The 19,999-nt window shown below is 45.0% G+C and overlaps 1 protein-coding gene across 2 annotated transcripts in view; it reads left to right on the top strand.

The window, feature by feature from the left end:
* The first annotated feature begins 765 nt into the window (after nt 1-765).
* Nucleotides 766-19,999, top strand: part of IRF2 (interferon regulatory factor 2) — a 96,947-nt gene continuing 77,713 nt past the window's right edge. The window contains exon 1 of one of the 2 annotated variants that reach the window (XM_053584711.1): nt 766-966. The gene's annotated coding sequence lies outside the window, so the exon portion shown is untranslated. Of the gene's footprint in view, nt 967-9,391; nt 9,636-19,999 lie in introns of those variants that run through there. The other variant, XM_053584717.1, reaches the window with a different exon arrangement.

Raw genomic sequence — 19,999 nt, 5'->3', positions numbered from 1 at the left:
CAGTATAAAGCCTCTTTCCAGGACCATCTCGCATCCTTGCCCATTCCACTCTGCAGAGAGGCAATAACTAGTCTTGGGGCTGTGTCTTAGTAGGGGGTAGGCCTTTCTTATCTTGCTGATTCTTAAACCGAGTGCCAGGTGGTGTTAGGGAAAGGCCACAGCCCTCATCCACTGATAAGATCCAAATAGTGCCATCTTTTCGGTAGGATGGTTGTTCCTCTCACTCCTTCCAAGCGGGCAGCGTTGCAAAATGAGTTTTTATTCATTCTGGAAACACCGCTTTCATTCGCCCTGCTAACTGGACCGGACACCGTCCTGGTACCTACGTCGTCGCAACCTTCAGGTAGCCCTTAAGATGAGAGCGTCGTCAGGCGGACACCAACTCTCGTCCCCTACCGCCACCGGCTCGTGGCCTGAGCCGCGCCCCCCAGAACCTGGGGCCCCCCATTGGACGTGCGCTCGGCCCAGCTCCTGCACGCCAGGCACACACTCACGAGCTGCCGCTTGTTGCTCCAGCTGCCGCAACGTGGGGAAGTGAAAATGAAATTGACTTTTTCCGAGAAATGATGAAAGCGGCGCTGCCGACCAATGAGCGGCTGCGGCGAACTTCCGCACCTCCCGGCCGGGCTGCCGGCGCCCTCCCTCCGCCTCCGCCTCCCGGTTGCACAAGCTTGAAACAAACACAGGGGAGGAAGGGCGGAGGGAGGAGGGCGGCGGGGGAGGGCGGGAGGGAGCGCGGCCGGAGGAGGGCGGGGGGTGGGGGGATTTCCATCTTCGGCGCTTCGCAGTTTCCTCTCCTTGTTTTGCTTTCGATCTGGACTGTTCTCAGGCGAGCCGGGGAGTAACTTTTAGTTTTGCTCCTGCGATTATTCAACTGACGGGCTTTCATTTCCAGTTCACACACCCTTGCCGCACTTAGACCTTGCGGGATTCTATTGGTACCGTGAAAAAAGCACACTGCGAGAGGTAACATATTTTTTCCTAAATAATACTTGTGCTTGTGCGTGTGTGTTTCCTTGAGGGCATGTTTATGGGGACCGGGGTGGTGGTGGCGGCGGTTCTGTGTGTGCATGCGTGTCCCGGTGCTTTTGACACAGTCTTTTTGCAGATGGGAAATGCCGGGGTTTGTAAATATTCATCCTGATTTTGGAGGAACAGTCGGCGCAGTTATGGATCATCTGATTTTAGGGGAAGCAGGTTCTGCTGCTGCTGCTACAGGGGCTGCTGAGGCTGCGAGGAGGAGGAGGAGGTAGAGAAGGAGGAGGAGGAGGTTGGTGGGGGTTTAATTTCACTTTTGGATTCGAAGATGCGGAGAGGTGGCTCCATGGACACAGAGCTGCTCAGTGTGGTTCTGCGCCCCAGGTGTTGTGTGTGGGGGTGCAGGTCGTTGGAGTCGGGCCTCATTTAAAACCCATTTTCGCGTGTTTGCACGCGCGTGTGTACAGCCGCCGCCACCAGCAGATCCTAAAGAGGGGAGCGGGTCCTGCCCGGTGCCCGGCGGCGCTGGCTCGGCAAGCAGCCTCCAGCCTGAGCCGGCAGCACCCTGGCCCAGAGGGGCGCCTCCCGCCGCGGCGCAGGAAACTTGATGGGGCGCCCGGCGGCGGTCCCCAGGCCCGCCCGCCCGCCAAGCTCTCGGTAGGGTAGCGGATGGACAGGGCCAGCGGCCGGGCCAGAGGGCGGGCTGCGAGGCTGCAGGGCGCCGGGCCTGGCCGACGCGCCCCGCTTCCTGGGGGCTGGGCCGCCGCCGCCACTCGGAAGGGACGCCGCGTCCTACTTCCCGCCGGCCAGCGCCCGGTCTGGCCCTGGGGCTTTGTCACTGCACTTGTCCAGGCGCGAGAGGGGCTCGGGCGGGTAGGGCGGCGCGGCCGGGGTGGGGGGGGTCATCTGCCCAGATCGCGGCCTAGCGCCGTGCGTCCCCGGGTCCCCGCAGGCGCCCCTGGCCGGCCGCGCGCGCTGGGCCTGACCCGCCTCGGCTACGGAGCGGGCGAGGTGGGGGCGGGGAGCCTCCGGGGACAGAGCGGCGCCCGGCGGGCAGGCTTGGGGGCCGGCGTCCCCTTGGGATCCGGGGGCGCGGGCTGCGCCGGGGTGGGGACGCGGAATGCCCGCCCCGTGCCCTCCGACCCGGCTCTGGGCGCCGGGTGACATTCGCCGGCTGGCGGAACATGGTTGCTGCAAAGCCGCGGCCGCCACTTCCTTTCCGCCCCGCCGGCCGGGCTCGCCCACCGAGTGAAGCCGGCCGCGGCCAATCGCGGCGCCCGCCCGCTCCCAATGGCTCGGCCGGGGGGCCGGCGCCCGAGAGAGCTCGGGGAGCCCTGCCAAGTTGGGAGGGTTTCCGATGAAACTCATCCCCTTGCCCAGGACTCACTTGCGACTACCTCTGCCCCAGGTGCTTGGGCTGGGGGAGGGAACGAGGCGCGACGCCCGAGTCAGTCGGTGTAGGCAGGACGCCTGGTGACCGGCTGTAAATACGACCCCTGGGGCTGGTAGTCAAAGTGGCCACACATTAGCGGCAGGCTTTTACTCGGTCCTAACCCCGTAGAAACTTGGGGACGTATTACCTCCCTCTTAGGTCTCTCCTCCCTCTAGCAGCTCCCTCTCCTTGGGTATGGAAGAAATCGCAGTCTTTCTAAATGAAGAGAATGGGTGCTGACATTTATCTTCTGCCACTGGCCTCTGTGGCAGTGACTCGGTCTGCTTTTGATGAATGGCCAGGAGGGGTGGAGGACAGTTAGATTTCCTGTTGTGGATTTTCAGGAATCACCAAGGTTGCTATCAAGCCTGCGCTCACTTACTGGTGTTCAGCTCGACTGCAAGTAAGGCTGGAACTCAGCAGCCGGCTCTTTTTGGTGCTTAAGGGCAGGTGCAGACAGAGGGCTGGGGGAGACTGAGGTGGCGGATGGTCTTAATACCAAACAGACACAGGCTTCCTTTCCAGGCTTTGAGGATGAGTGTGTTTAACTTCCTTAGCATCCAGATTCAAGATTCGCTGATTTTCCCAACCCTTCTTTGTTCTTCTTTTGGGGGAGAAGGGGACAAAAATAGAATCCTAGAATATCCTGGACGAACTTGCCTTTTCTAAGGAAACTTCAGCTGATGGACTATATAGGACTTTAAAACTGGCATCTCTCTGGGCAACCTGGAGCATCTATTGATTTGATGTGGCAAAGTCCGGAATTTCACTTTAATTAGTGAATGATTAGAATTTGTAACTTAGTCTGTTGCGTAAGAAGTTAGATTTTGGTCTCTTGGATCCAAGAGTTTTATTCTGTTATAATCTGTAACTGCTTTCTTAAAATTAAATGTTTACATATTTCATTCTCAGTGAGTTTTATTTTTTCCTTTTGACCTGCAAAAGTTAAAGATAATTCCATGTGTATCAGACGTACCTGTAAAATAATGTCATCACAACTGAAAAAAGGACTTATAGACAGGTTGGATACAAATTATGACAAACAAATGGTTGCCATAAAGTAATGACAGGTTATGAACACAGTCTCACTTTTCTCTGATCTCATTTTCTGAAATATTTTATTAAACAAATATTCAATATACCAGAGCTATATGATGTTTAAATGAAGTAGAGGAAAATTGGAAACTGTGGTGGATGTTTCAAATTCTAAAATTCTAATGCGCATTAATTTTCTTATGTTATCAACGATGTATTTTTATCCTTTTTTTTTTTTTTGCAGTTTTGTCCCAGGTTGGGGTTGAACCTGCCACCTGGTATATGGGGCTGGCACCCTATGCCTTTTTTTTTTTTTAAATCCTTTTTTTAATCCTAAAATTTGGCACAGAATAAACCTTTCTTAAAATGTTATTTATTTATTTATTTTGAGACTGAGTCTCACTCTGTCATCCTGAGTAGAGTACTATCGCTTCATTGCTCACAGCAACTTCAAACTCCTGGGTTCAAGTGATCCTCCTGAGTCAGCCTCCGGAGTAGCTGGGACTGCAGGTGCCCACCACAATGTCGGGTTAGTTTTTTCTATTTTTAGTAGAGATAGAGTCTCACTTTTGCTCAGGGTGGTCTCAACTCCTAGGCTCAGGCAATCCACCTGCCTTGGTCTCTCAGAGTGGTAGGATTACAAGTATGAGCCATCACATGGGGTTGTATTTTTATTCTTAACACTATCCAGTATGAAGTATTATTTTTAGAGCATTTCCACTAACACTGGACTATAAATGGGTTTCTGGATCATGGTTCCCTTACCTACCTTATACCAAAAGGGGCTTAAGGCAGACAAAGGAGTTATTTGTAGAACATTGGCCACGTATTAGACATCAGCACTGGGCTGTGTGTGTTCAGCTGACAAGAAACTCTCTTTATGCTCAGGGTTGTGTTCTATTTAGTGAACTGACAATAAACAAAAATTAAATAAAGTAGTTACCTTTGGGGTTAACTCTATGGAAGTTAATAACCCTTAACTGTTGTCTGTCTCATAGGGTTGCATTTGTGAGCAATTGAGATGCTGTGTATGAAAGAACATAAATTATAGCAATCTACAAATGTGCAAGGCATTAGCTTTCAAGATTCTATCAGATTATTACTAACATAACAAAGTAAGGGAATCACAATTGGATTAACCCCTGTCTTTTTCTGATAGGATTTCCAGCAAGAAGGGATATTACTTCTGAGTAATTATTAAACATGGAATAACTTTTATGTAAAGTATTGAGAAAATACTTAGCAGCGAAATCTAATATTGTCAGTGAAATTTTTCCTGTCAGAAGGAAAGTTAGGTGGTATCCATGGAGACCAAACGATATAGAAATAACAGTGATCGGACCAGCATGTTTTCCCTCTTTATATCAGCCTAGAAAATCTCCCCAGCCTCGCTGTGCTTTAGACTGAATTTTCTTCACTATTGTGTTGGATTCTTCAATTCATAATTATCTGTTATTAACAGGTGTGCCCTTAGCTAATTTCAGTATTTTGTTTTACCATCTTTAAAAGGGACTTGGTTCACATGCATTTATTGAATGCCTACTGTGTGCCCACCACTATATATGGAAATACTATGTGGAAACATATGTGAAGTAAATATAATTGGTAGTATGTATGTATAATATATAAAATAATATATAAAAATAAAATAAATTATTCTGAAATGTCGTTTATTATTAATAAAATTCATCTGTATAGGACATAGTGTTCTTCCTACGTAGGAGGAGGAGGTCAAGACTTCTACCCTGGTCTGCCCCATTGGTGCTCCACTGTTGGCCTGAGTGTGGTCAATAATTGGTGCATGATGCCAGTTTAATGCACGGTGGGTGGGGTGGCTGGTGGAAAAGGGGGTGAGGGGGTTTGATTACATCTTTATCAACCAAGAATGAAAAATAATTTGTAGGGTGCCATGGCCTTAGCCTTGCTCGCAGCAACCTCAAACTCCTGGGCTCAAATGATCACCCTGCCTCAGCCTCCCAAGTAGCTGGGACTATAGCCACCTGCCACCACGCCCAGCTAGTTTTTCTGTTTTTAGTAGAGACCGGGGGTCTCTCTATTGCTCAGGTCTTGAACTCCTGAGCTCAAGGGATCCAACTGCTTTGGCCTCCCATGGTGCTAGGATTACAGGAGTGATCTACTGCACCCGGCTAAGGTTTATTGGCTTAAACCTTAAGCCAATATTTATTATATACCAAGGGACACACACAGCCTAGAGACACAGCTCCCAGGAGTCTGATACTGGGCCTGACCTGGGGACTTCATCTGGCTCCCTCTGGACTCAGAGCAGGCAGCAGCCTGTTGTGGTCTGTGATATTTACCTTCAAGGATCCCTTAAAAATGATTTCCTGCTTCATAAACTCCATCTTTTGACAGTCTGTCTCTGAAACAAATTGTGTTCATTTGGGAAGATTTCACGTGCCCATTTTTATTCTTCAGAAGTGCCTATGACCTCTAGTCAGAATTCTGATTGGCCTAAGAAAACTAATATCAAATCTAGTAGGTTTCATTCCAGCCAAAAGTAGAGACACTTGGTGTGTTCTTGGCTTGGGCCACTCTGTGAGATAAACTCAATCCTGTTAGGCTTCCCAAGGTACCAATGCTAGCCTAGGACCCTTCATCAATAACTCTGAGTTCAGCTGGGAGGGACCGCACAAAATTATTTTAAATGGGTAATTAATTTTGTTAAGTATAGTAAGGCACGCAATTATTTTCTTAAATGCACATAAACATCGTGCCACTATTTTCCTTACTTACTAAATATTTGTTGACACCCAGCTACGTACAAGACACTGCAGTGGAAGGTGCAGGAACTTAGGTGCCTGGAGCCAATTGACTTCAGGCTCTGCAGTCACTTCCCCCTTTGGGATCTGAGTTTTCCACATCTTAAAATGTGGCTAGGTAAGTTCTGGTCATCCTTAGGGGACACCACCTAGGTGTGTTATCAAAATCACAAAGAGTAGGACCCTTTGGAAATTGTCTGCCACCCTTCTTGTGCTGGCCCCTGCTGCCCCACAGTGAGTTTCCTAGTCACACTCTGTGCTGGCCCCTGGCCCCCAGTCTCCTCAAGGGGGTGGGTGGGCCAGAGCAAAGGCAGAGAGCCACTGAATGGGTAGCTCCTCCCAGGGCCAAGTCTTTGATCTTTTCCTAGGCTCAGAGGCCTTGCTGTGCAGGAAGGCAAAAGATGGAGGCTGCTTCCCCATTTTAAACAGTGCTTTCAACAGGAGGCCTGTGGTCACCCTCTGTTTGCTCTGCCCAAGATGACCTGCTTGTCATACAAAAATGGTGTTTGTGTTTTGGTCGTGTTGAACTTTCCGCTTTGAAAAGGCAAGAGGGACTTTGGGCTTGTTTTATGGGCTTGTTTCTTTGTATAGGAAAGTCAGAGAGTTATGGGCTTTTTGTTGTTGTTGTTTGGGTTTGTTTGTTTTGCTTTGTTTTGTTTCTGTTTCAGCTCATACTCTCTTTTATTAGTTCACTATTCAGCTCTGATAAGCAAGAAAGAACTAGATTTGAGCAAACATGTTACTGTGTGAAAAGCAGAAGGCTATGAGGTTTTTTTCTGATGATAGATTTTTAAGAAGTATTTTTATCTTGAGAGCAAGACCAACTTAGTTCAACAAAATATCTTAATTATATTTCTGTATCATAAAAGCCTGCCCAATTTTCATTTAATAAATATTTTTGAGAGTTGACTACTCACCAGGTGTATGTAATCTGTTACTATCTATTTAATATACCTAGCATTTGATACTTGAATACCTAATATGATCAAGGGAAGGATGAGTTTACAGTTTAATTTGTTCTTACTGAGTTTATGATGTCAAAAGGGTCAGAAGATCCAAAGGAATACTTTGTAGGTAGACTATGCCTTCTTGGCCCAACATGCTTAGAATCCTACCGAATTTCCCATTTTATGTGGTTGACGTTCTGAGTGAGGAGAAATTGCAAGCAAATTGCTTTATTTCAAGTAATATCGGCCATGTTATATTTATTTATTTATTTATTTATTTAGAGACAGGGTCTCACTTTGTCACCCTTAGAGATATGTTTTGGAGTCATATCTCATACAACCTTGGACTCTTGGGCTCAAGTGATTCTCTTGCCTCAGCCTCCCAAGTAGGTGGGACTACAGGCACGCCCCTCGCCCCCAACCCGGCTATTTTTTTTTTTTTTAGAGAGGAGATACCGCTCTGGCTCAGGGTGGGCGCCAACCTGTGAGCTCAGGCAATCCACCTGCCTGAGCCTCCCAGAGTGCTAGGATTATAGGCCTGAGCCACACCCCCTGCCTGGGTTAGACCTTTTTATCCTGGGAATAATAAAGTCCCAGGGGAAAACTGCTAGGCTTCAGCTGACTTTGTATAAGGAGACACGAAATTGTGAGCAGTTGTCACTTGGGCATGGTTGTAGTCACCTTAGAGGTACAGTCGTGTGCTGTGTCATGACATTTTTGGTTGACATATGTGATGATGGTCCCATAAGATCATAATACTTTATCTTTACTATCCCTTTTCTATACAATTCAGAATAGTAACATGCTGGACAGATTTGTAGGGACAACAGATGTACTCCCTAGTCTGGGTGTGCAGTAGGCTGTGTTATCTAGCTTTGTGTAAGTACACTCTATGATATTTGCAAAATGATGAAACTGCCTACTGATGCAGAAATGAGGACTTGACACCCACTGATGAGGTCCCAAATTCAATCTTAAATTGCCTTTGGAGGCCCGGCATGATGGCACATGCCTGTATCCCAGCACTCTGGGAGGCCAAGGCAGGTGGATCCCTTGAGCTCAGGAGTTCAAGACCAGCCTGAGCATGACTGAGACCTGGTCTCTACTAACAGTAGAAAAACTAGCCAGGCCAGGCATGGTGGCTCATGCTTGTAATCCTAGCACTCTGGGAGTCCCAAGATGGCTGGATTGCTTGAGTTCAGGAATTCTAGACCATCTTGAGCAAGAATGGGACACTGTTTTTACTAAAAAAAATAGAAATATTAGCTGGGCATTGTGGTGGGCGCTGGTAGTCCCAGCTATTCAAGAGGCTGAGGCAAGAGGATTGCCTGAACCCAGGAGTTTGAGGTTACTGTTAGCTATGATGATGCCAGGGCACTCTACCCAGGGCTACAGAGTGAGACTCTGTCTGATATCTGAGGAAAAAAAAATTGCCTTTGGGGGCAACCATAAGCTCCCAGAGGAAGACACATGTTGATAAAATTTATCAGCAATAGGCTGTTCTCTCTTCTGTCATGCTGGTCTTCCTTGGGGATGTCTTTTTTTTTCTTTAATTAAAAAAATTTTTACGTTGTTGTTTAAAATGAAAATCCTTTGTAATGTTTTCCAGGGTACTACAATTTTTGAACATTACATACACCAAAATACTATATAGAAGAAAAGTCACTTTACGAGCCTTTAAATGAGGCCTTTTCTACTTGAATGAATGTCATATAAAAGGAAACGTTTGAAGCAATAATTTGAGTAAACTGTATTGTTGGATAAACTGCAGTTACTTTGGACTTTCAACTTCAATCTTGCAAGAAATAGATTTCTAAATACCTTTGGCAGGATGTCGAACATTTATTTCTTTCCAAATATGGATTTTAACTCAAAAAGTCCAGCCAAGCTTACCTTTGTGGTATTCTTAAGGTTAATTAAAAGCAAACAAATTGATAAAATATCAAATGAGTGGCAAGGATATTTCCATTCGATTCTTCTCCCCCACCCCACCCCCTTTTTTTAATGCATGCAGCTTTTTTTCTTTTAATTTCAAAATATTAAGGGGGAACAAATGTTTTTTGTTACGTGGGTAGTGCTTTTATATTGCTTAGATCAGGGCTGTCAGTGTGCCCATCACCTGAAAAGTGTTCATTGTACCTGTTAGGTAGGTTTTTATCCTTCCTTTTTTAGTAGGTTTTTATCCCCACTCCTTTTTTTTTGAGGCAGAGTCTCAATCTGTGCCCCGGATACAGTGCCATCGCCTGAGCCTCACTCACAGCAACCTCAAATTCCTGGACTCGAGTGATCCTTTTGCCTCAGCCTCCCAAGTAGCTGGAACTACAGGTGACCACCACAACATATGGCTAGTTTTTCTATTTTTACAAGAGACAAGATCTCACTCTTGTTGATGCTGGTATTAAACTCCTGATCTCAGGGGATTCACCCATCTTGGCTTCGCAGAGTGCTGGGATTACAGGCCTGGTGAGTCACTGCACTCTTCTGTCCTTTTCCCTTCTAAATTTCTGGTGACTTTCACCTTTCTCTGTACCTGTGCATGCCCATCGATTAGTCCCCAAAACAAACATGTTGTGTGGGTTTTTCTATTCCTCTGATACTTGATTTGGGACAATGATCTCCAGTTCCATCCAGTTTGCTACAAAATACATTAATTTGTTCCTTGTGGCTATACATATACCACATTTTGTTAATCCGCTCAGGAATTAATGGGCACTTATGTTGATTCCACATCTTTGTGATTGTGACCTGCACAATTTGAGTGCAGCTGTCCTTTTGATAAAATGACAGCTTTCCCTTTGGGTAAAATACCCGTAGTGGATTGCTAGATCAACTGGCAGGTCTGCTTTTCTCTGAGTAATTTTCATACTGTTTTCCATGGCGATTGTACTGATTTTCAGTCCTGCCAACAGTTTATAAGTGTTTCCTTCTCTCTGTATCCATGTCACCATCTCTTGCTTTTTGACTTCTTTTTTTTGAGTCGGAGTTTTACTCTGTTGCTCTTGGTAGAGTGTCCTGTCATAACTCACAGCAACCTCAAACTCCTGAGCTCAAGCCATCCTCCTGCCTCAGTCTCCTGAGTAGTTGTTTTACAGATACCCACCACCACGGCTATTTTTCCTACTTTTAGTAGAGACTGGGTCTCATTCTTACTCAGCTGGTCTTGAACTCCTGAGCTGAAACAAGAGTCCTCTTGTCTCGGCCTCCCAGAGTGCTGGGATTCCAGGTCTGAGCCCTGGTGCCCCAAGTACTTTTTGACTTCTTAACAACAGTCATTCTGACAGAGATATGGTGGTATTTCATTGTGGTTTTAATTTGTATTTCCCTGATGATTAATAATGTTAAGCATTTTTTTCATGTTTCTTGGCCATTTGTCTGTCTTCTTTTGAAAAACTTCAGTTCGTGTCTTGCCCATTTTTTTAATGGGGTTGTTTGGTATTCTTCTTGTCAATTTGGTGGAGTTCTTTATAGATTCTGGATATTAGCCCTTTGTGGAATGTATAATTTTAATTTTTAAAAATTAATACATAATCGATGCACATAATCCATGTGATAATTTAATTCATTCTTAAAATTTGTAAAGATCAAATCAGTGTAATTGGGATATTTAGATTGTAGGGGAGAAATATGCAATCAATCGGAAAAATAGAACAGGCCAATACTGTGTTTTTCCTGAAGAAAGAAACAGATGGCACAGCTAAGGCTGGTGCATGAATGTCCTCACTCGGTACTGTAGGTCACTGATTTATACTCAGTATTCCACAGTGACTGTAACTGGGATTGTACATTTAAATAAACTTTCTTAACTTGGTGTCATATACTTACCGTCTTAAAAATGTTAAATTCTCTGTTCCAGTAATTCTGCTTCTTGAAACTTGGTTAGGTGAAGAAGCAGAGATGGGAACAAAAATGTATGTACAAGGATGTTTATTGAATTAGCTTTTGTTATGTGAAAACTTGGAAACAACCTAAATATACAGGCCTGGGTGGTAGCTCAGGTCTGTAATCCCAGCACTCTGGGAGGCTAAGGTGGGTGGATCCCTTGAGCTCAGGAGTTAGAGACCAACCTGAGCAAAAGCAAGACCCTCTCTACTAAAAATAGAAAACTAGCCACGTGTTGTGTTGGGCACCTGTAGTTCCAGCTACTCTAGAGGCTGAGGCAGGAGGATCACTTGAGCCCAAGGGTTTGAGATCGTTGTGAGCTATGACGCCATAGCACTCTACCCAGGATGACAGAGTGAGACTCTGTCTCAAAAAAAAAAAAGAAAAGTCAGGACACATGAATTATGACACATCCAGATAGAGCATAGGTAGCTTATGTGTCGGAGTACCATTTAATGATGCGAAAATATCTATATTGGTTAGATGGGGAAAATGGATATTAAATTGTGCTCCTAATTATATTATAAAAATGTGTGTGTATATATCTGTGTCTGCAGCATTAAAAAAGAATTCTGGAAGAAACGTATCATTTTGATGAGTGGCATTGTGGGTGTTTGCCTTTTTTGTTTGTTTGTTTTAATCCTGGAAACTTTTTTTGTGACAGTGCTAGAAGGAACCCCATCATTCCATGGCAGCTGTTGCTACTTGAAGACACTTAGCCTGGTGTTGGGGGAGGTTGGGACGTGCTATTTTGTCAAGAACTGTGGAGGGTCTGAGATATTCCCCCACTTCACAGTTGCATGTTTTATAAACAGGAATACCGCAGAAACGGAAAGCAGGGTAGGAGAAAAGAGTTCCTTACTGATGTTTACAACAGTGACATTGCAGGGTTGGTCCCTCAGGAGAAGCAGAAAACTAATGGAACGGGGGAGTGGGTTACACTCTGTAGAGCAGCTGTCCCTCTCCCGTCCCTCAAGGAGAGAGTGAGAGAACAAACACAAACAGACAAAAATCTTGGCTCCTCGAAGATGAGATGGAAGGGAGCCAGAGTTCTATCCTAACTTTTTAGAACATAAGACTTTTATTGCCTAGGGTTGTCCCCAAAGTCTGGCCTTCATCTCTTTTGAAATAAATGAATAAGCAGATGGGTCTTCCAGGCACCTTGGGAACTTAAACTGGGGACCTAGCCAGGCTGTAACTATTTGGCCCTCTTGAGATAAGAAGTTTTATTATCTTTTAGTGAAGAGCATTTAACTTAGACAGATGGCTACAGTCTAATTCTTATGGTATATGAAAAGTAAAATGTTTATAGGGGAGCTGAAAGCAAACATTCGCTATGTTTATATCCTGTGCGTTCTCTACCTTGATCTTGCATGCATTCTTTATATCATATACATTCTCTGTCTTCTTATCATATGCATGCCTGTGTCTCAGAAGATGAAGACATTTTACAGGAGCTTTGAGGAATCCAGGGAAGCCCCCACTCCCCACAACACCCCTATGGGTCCCCTGTTGAAGAATGATTGTGTGACTTAATCAGAGTGGGACTTCTCACTTTTCACAACTGAAGAAGACTCCAGATCCTTAATTTTTACTTGAAAAAAATTAGACCAGTTTTGCTCCTTAATTTATGAATTCGAAGACATTTTAGACTGTTATGAAACTAGGGTTGAGAGTAACTGGTGGGAGTTCAGAGGCTGAGTGCCAAAGCACAGCCAAAAAGAACGTATTTATGAGAATAATGTTGTCCAACACAGATACAGTGTGAGACGCGTATGTTTTTTAATTTTCCAGTAGCCACTTAGAAAAGTAAAAAGAAGCTGGTATAATTCATTGTAATAAATATCAATAACCCATTTTTACATCATTAATGTAAAACTATGAATGAGATATTTAATGTTCTTTTTTCCCGCTGAGTCTTCAATGTCTACCATGTCTTTTACACCTGTGGCCCTTCTTATGTTGGCCTAGCCATGGTTCTCGTGCTCAGTGGACATGTAGCTGGTAGCGCTGTGAAGAGAAATACAGGGGCAAGATTTCACACAGAGACCACCTTAAAAGGACTGGAGGAACGCCAAGTTAAGAGTGGTTGTTTTGGTCTTAACCGCATGGATCTTTCCCACAAACTATTCCTGATCTTTCCTTGCGCCTTTCCCACAAACTATTCCTGAACTCTTTAGCCTAAAACAATAAAATGCTCCGAATTTCCACTGAAGCAGCAGCCTGTATGTGCCACTCCAATGATGATACTTAGCTAGCCAAGCATCACTTTTTTTTTTTTTGAGACAGAGTCTCACTACCGCCCCGGGTAGAGTGCCATGGCGTCATAGCTCATGGCAACCTCAAACTCTTGAGCTCAAGCAATCTTCTTGCTTCAGCCTCCCAAGTAGCTGGGACTATAGGTGCTAAATGGGCAGGCACCGTGCCTGCAGCTATGTACATCTTGATTAATTTTTTCTAGTCAGCTAGTCACAGTGGCTCATTCCTATAATCACAGCACTCTGGATGGCTGGGCCAGGAGGATCCCTTGAGCTCAGGAGTTTGAGACCAGTCTGATCAAGAGTGAGACCCTGTCTCTATTTCAAATATAGAAAAACTAGCTGGGCATTTTGGCGTGCACCTATAGTCCCAGCTACTTGGGAGGCTGAAGCAAGAAGACTGGTTGAGCCCAAGAGTTTGAGGTTGCTGTGAGCTATGACATCACGGCCCTCTACCCCGGGGCAGTAGAGTGAGACTATTTCAAAAAACAAACAAACAAAAAAACAAAAAAAACTTTTAAACTGTTGTGAAAATCTTTGATGACTTGGATTTTCCCATTTATATCACCTAATGAGTAAGTTCTTTGAGAACTAATTCCCACCAGTACTTGATACCTGTTAAGAACGAGATAAGTATTTGTTGATTTGATTTTTATCTGCAAAGCAGAGGCTGACTTTCAGCTAAGGAGGATCTGTGTTGTGTTAGGAACCTAAGGGTATGTGAATTGAGTACATAAGCATTGGGATTTGTCACTTTGTATTAGGCTTCAACACCCATAAGGTGAAAAACAATTTAATTTTCCTCCTTTGTATACCCAGACCTTAAAAAAACATCTTAGCAGTCCATTCCTTTGACATGTAAATTCCCACGATGGTACTAATGCCTTCTTGTGCATGTAAATAAGCTATATTTGGTGGTAAACTGGAGACAGACGGTTGGGAGCTGCTACTTTCTCCATGGGTTCCTTATTAACAGTAACTTTGCTATTAATGCCCTGCAGTGAAATTCTTTTGAAATCAAATAGTAGTTTACAGTTGCCTTCATTTGTTCCCTCCAACTGTAAGTGTTGGGTTGAAGCAGCAGATTTATCCACAGAGCCAAGGCAATTTATTTTTACTGAAGCCTACCTAAGAACTGCTTAGGTAGCTTTTCTCTGCAAGATTAAACGTGACCTTCACAGAATCATGTTAGCACAGGGCCAGCAGCTAGAAAAATAAAGACTAAACCAAACCTTCCAGCAACCGAATTCCCAGCTGTTCGGTGGGTCAGAGCTCTCCTGATTGCCTTTCTTCCAATGAAAACACTGCAGATTAGTTTTGAGTGAATTCTAGTAGGTTTGGGGATTTGCAACTGACAGAAGAACAGAAAAGTATAATCCCACTTTAAAATAAAAATCCTGAAGGTAAATCCTTATTGACTTTCTCTTGGGATATTGGGATTTTTGTTCATATGGGAAAACTTAACTCCCGGACTCTGTTTAGCTGACCACTAAAGTTAAGGTCTCAGGGTAGGAAGGAAGACTGGAGGCTGTTGCCCCCCGAGGACGCACCTCAGGCTGTGGGGTGGTCACTTACAGACCTCCCATGAGGTTCCTCTTTCTGGTCTCCCTTAGATGAAAGTGGAAACTCCAGAACTGCGCTTTCCACTTTGGGTGGAATTTAAAGTATTGTCTGCGGTGGCTCACACTTGTAATCCCAGTGCTTGGGGAGGCTGAGGCAGGAGGATCACTTGAGCCAAGGAGGCTGAGGTTGCTGTGAGCTACCATGCCACGGCATCTACCTGGGGTGACAGAGTGACAGATTCTGTCTCAAAAAATATATATATATATATTATTGGAATAGAGAATTTGCTTCCCTTACCGGTGCTTTTTAATGTATTATGACATTTTCTTTGTTTTAAGTGAAAGTCAGGTTGCAATTTGGGTAGAGAAGGGCACTCAACTGAAGCGAATGACTATTGTGATCATTCACCCACTCAGTCATTTACTGAATGGGTGTGTGTTCAGTGCCAGCTGTAAGTGCAGGTAAGCCTCACAGGGAAGCACAGTGATGGACTTGGATTTGAGGCGGCTAGCTTGGGAGATGGTCTGCGTTTCTTTACAGTTAGGAGCCTAATTTATCCAGATAGAGGAAACAGAATCAAGCAGAGGCAGCTGTGATGATGGTTCTAGAAGAGATTTTAGTTCTCTGTGAATCCCTCTTGGAGTTCTTCCCTGGGCCACATAGGGTTATCTCAGATTGTAGGAAACTTGCAGTGCTAAAGCGACAGCTCTTTTGCCAAGTGTATACATTTTATTTGTTGAAAACAGATTCTTGGTCGATTGTAAAATGGCCATAAAACAACGTGTCCTGTGTTTTTTCACAATTCTTCCGTGTTCTGTTTGGTAGGTGGAGCTGTTTGGTGACCTTTGTCATTCAGGAAAACTGAGGTGGCTAAATCCTGACGGTCGTCTGCCTTGCTGCTCCACTTTCCCTTGGGATAGACCCCATACCCAGCAGCCCCGCCACACACACTCCAGCCCTCAGCCCCTGACTGCAGGCTGTGCTGGGAGAGCCTCGCTCTGGCAGGATGAGGATAGGCCTTCTCCTCACGGGGCTTGAGAGGACATCGCCATGATGGGGAAGCTGGCCTTTATTAAATCTTGAAAATGTGTCATTTTGTGTGTGTGTGTGTGTGTGTGCTGGAGGGCACACATGCATGTACATGCTGGGCCGTACTGAATACTTCTGTTGCCTAGAATTAAAGAATAACAGTTGTGCACAAGAGGATCAAAAGAAATAGTGAGCAGTGAATTCCTAAATGCATGTTGGGTCGTTCTTGGTTTTTTTGTTTCTGTTTGTTTGTTTGTTTGTTTGTGACAGAGTATTACTCTATTGCCCAGGCTAAAGTGCTGTGACATCATAGCTCACAGCAACCTCAAACTCCTGGGCTCAAGCGATTCTCCTGCCTCAGCCTCCCAAGTAGCTGGAACTATAGGCACTGCCACCATGCCCAGCTGGTTTTTCTATTTTAAGTAGAGACGGGGTCCCGCTGTTGCTCCCACTGGTTTTGAACTCCTGAGTTCCAGGGATTCACCACCTCAGCCTCCCAGAGTGCTGGGATCATAGGCGTAAGCCACCGTGCTTGGCCTCTTTGCTTATTTTTGAATTTTTTGTGTTGTTGCTGAGCTACAGGATCAAGTTACTCTTTTTGTTGTTTTGAAAATGACACACCAGTGTGGTCTGAAAAAACTGACCAAGATCCTCCTCCATTACGGTATGTGTAGCATGTAATGAAAAGCCATTTAAAAAATTTGACGTGTTGTGAAGAATTAAGTTATGCTGGAGCAAATGAAGTAAAGCAGAGTAGAAATGGGACATGGGAAATGAGATAAAAGGTACCCAACCTTCTCATACGTTGCAAGAAACGGGAGTTTTCATAGCTATTATAATCTGCTCCTTCATTTTTTACAGCTGGAGAAATCATGGGACCTGCCCAGGGTCCTGTGGCCAAATTAAGTACTTAGTGTTTTTTATTGCACTGTGTAGTAAATAATTAATTTTTCTGTTGTCTTTTGGATCCTAAAATTTCTGGCAAGAGAAAATGTACAACAGCAGTGCTTGAATATGGAGTGAGTTAATTATACCAGCTGCCCTGCTCTCTCTATTTGGAGCTAAAGAAGCCCCTCAGGTTCATATTTCTGTGTCATTTCAGGGTAAATATGAGTAAAAGCAGCCTCAGAGTGATATTTGGAGGCTTAAGAAGTTAAACATAATCCATTCAGCAATGGCTCAATACTACTACTTGAGTGGACGACAAAAATTTATTGCTGTAAAAAAAAATTATTGCTGTAATAATATGAATTATTGACAGGATGAGAAACCATTAGTTTGTTCTTAGAGGAGCTTTACCCTGTTTTCCTGAAAATAAGACAGTGTCTTATTTTAAGGTGTGCTCCCAAAGATGCGCTAGGTCTTATTTTCAGGGGACATCTTATCTTGCCTGTAAGCCGGTCTTATTTTCGGAGGATGTCTTATTTTCGGGAAAACAGGGTAGTAGATGAAGGAATTTGGTGAAATATCATCGTTGTATGGTAGCAGATATTGTTGGTTTGCTTTTATGTTCTGCCCATACTTTTCATTTCACACAATTCTTCTGAATAGTTGGACTTTATTGAATAAAATAACTTTCAAGGGTACTATGTGGAATCTAAGCGAGTTATAAATAATTGGAAGAAGGTACCTCTTGTCTTCTTAAGGCAGAGTAGAAAGAGGAGTTGCAAAAACCTTTATTCCTTGTAGACTTGGGGCAGAGGTTTAAACAAATCCTTAAAATTAGCTGTAAGCATGATGAAAACAAAAGTGATAATGGTGAAATTAAAGACTCATTCCTGCCAGCAAATATTTTAAATAAAACTCTTGGAGGAATAAATTCCTTCAATAAATGCTTTTTTTTTTTTTTTTTGAGACAGTCTTACTGTGTCACCATGGGTAGAGTTCTGTGGTGGTGTCAGAGCTCACAGCAATCTCAGACTCCTGGGCTCCAGTGATCCTCCTGCCTCAGCTTCCCGAGTAGCTGGGACTACAGGCGCTGCCACCATGCTCAGCTAGTTTTTCTGTTTTTAGTAGAGACGGAGTCTTGCTCTTGCTCAAGCTGCTCTTGAACTCCTGAGCTCCAGGGATCCTCCTGCCTTGGCCTTCATACACACTTTGGAACAGCTGTGTATAGAGCACCGTACTGTGATGTAGAGCTGAAATTCTGATCCGTGTTCCCAGAGAGCTCATCATTTAGTTAGAGTCCTCAGGTGAATGAGCAACTGTAATGATAGGAACAATGAAAGATGGGCTTAATAGAAGCACAGCGAGGGCTCAGGGAGGCAGGAGGAGGGAGCTGAGCCTTTGGCCAAAGATGCCAGGGTCAGCGTCACCACCAACTTCTGCCCCACCAGAAGGGAAGTGGCAGTGTCACCTGCTAGCCCTGGGAAAGCAGGTAACTTGTCACTGAAAGAACAATAAGAGCAGAGACAGGACAGGTTAATAGTTTCTTCCACTCCTGGTGCGTGAAGAGCTCTCCAGTGTGGCTGGAACAAGTGCACGAACTGGGGAGCTCCTGGTGGCCGGTGGTTTCTCACTCGGGGCATTTGTTCCTGTGTTTCCCAGTAAGGGGAGGTTTTGTTCTGAAGATAAAGCCAGCCTATTTTTTTTTTTTAATTTTTTGGAAGGCTATCAAGAATCTGGAATATTTCTCCCTTTACATCTCAGAAAAGTCTAGCTCATGACTAGCTGGGTGTGTCACAGCCACACACCTGCAGCACTGAAGAGGTGCTCTAAGGGTGAATGGTTTGTCATCCAACACCATGGTGGGCATCGCAGGAGGGACCGGATCAGGCTTTTGATGATAACCAGGTCTGTCTTCAAGGTGCTTTTATGTACGTTTCTAAGAGGAAGTGATGCATAGTTTTGAGAATATTTTTTGTGCTCTGTTTTGTTTTCATTCGTTTTATAAAGAAAGTGAAGTGATGGTGATGAGTAAGTCGGTATACAGTGCTCAAGGGAGGAGGGGACGGAAACAGTTTTCTCTAATTTGGATAAAAACCTCAAGTTAGAGAGCCAAAGAGAGCGGCAGGGCACCCAGGGCCTTAGCAGGGCAGACGTTTTTAGGACAGAACACCTCTGCCCAGCAGAATGTGCTGGTCCTAATGTGCTAGAGTGACACCATGGAAGGCCACAGAGGGCGTCTCCCATTTGCTTCCCTATGGTGTAACTGAGGGGGAAATGCCACCATCAGACACGGAGTCTCCCACAGCTGGGTCAACTGCAGCAGTAATGGCATTCATGGGATGTTTGTTGGACCCTTCCCTTACTGGAGGGATGAGGTTGGAACATCTTATTCCAAGGACCTCAATATTCCTTTTCTCTCTCTCTCTCTTTTTTTTTTTTTTGAGACAGAGTCTCACTGTGTCACCCTGGGTAGTGTGCTATGGCATCATAGCTCACAGCAACCTCAAACTCTTGGGTTCAAGTGATCCTCCTGCCTCAGCCTCCTGAGTAGCTGGGACTACAGGCACCCACCACCATACCTGGCTAGTTTTCTTATTTTCAGCAGAAGCAGGATCTTGCTTTTGCTCCTAGTGGTCTCAAACTTCTGAGTTCCAGGGATTCACCAACCTCGGCTTCCCAGAGTGCTGGGATTACAGGTGTGAGGCCCTGTGCCCAGCTGGCCTTCGATATTTCTGTGCTTTATTTATCACTTTCTCTACTGTGATCATAGATTTTTGGAGCGTCACAAAACATTCTTCACAGGAATTCTTCACAAAGACCTGTGGGTGCTCAGTATTTGGTACGTGTTGGTTGAATTCAGGTCCCCCATTAGCTGTTTCCTATGCTGACACACAGCCACCCATAGGGCTCCCACACAGAGCTTTCCAGGAGGGAAGAAGGACCAGAGAGGAGGTGGGGACCATGTCAGCCATATAGGTGCATGTCCTGTGGGCCTTTTCCCTACTTGGTCCAGAAGGACCCTTGCTAAGGTGTGAGGACACACAGCTGTCTCAGAACTAGCAGCCTCAGTGAAACCTTCCAGCAGTTTCTGCACCCCACACCCCACCTCTCCAGTGGGACGGCTTCTCCGAGTTTCTGTTGGTTCCAACGTGCTGCCCGAGTCCTCCCACGAGCGTGCCCTGGTTGGCATTCTTACTTCCTTCAGAAAGT

Source organism: Nycticebus coucang, chromosome 1, assembly GCF_027406575.1.
Source record: "Nycticebus coucang isolate mNycCou1 chromosome 1, mNycCou1.pri, whole genome shotgun sequence".
NCBI lineage: Eukaryota > Metazoa > Chordata > Mammalia > Primates > Lorisidae > Nycticebus > Nycticebus coucang.
The sequence above is the reverse complement of the archived record's forward strand: the minus strand, read 5'-3'. Positions and strand labels throughout refer to the sequence as shown.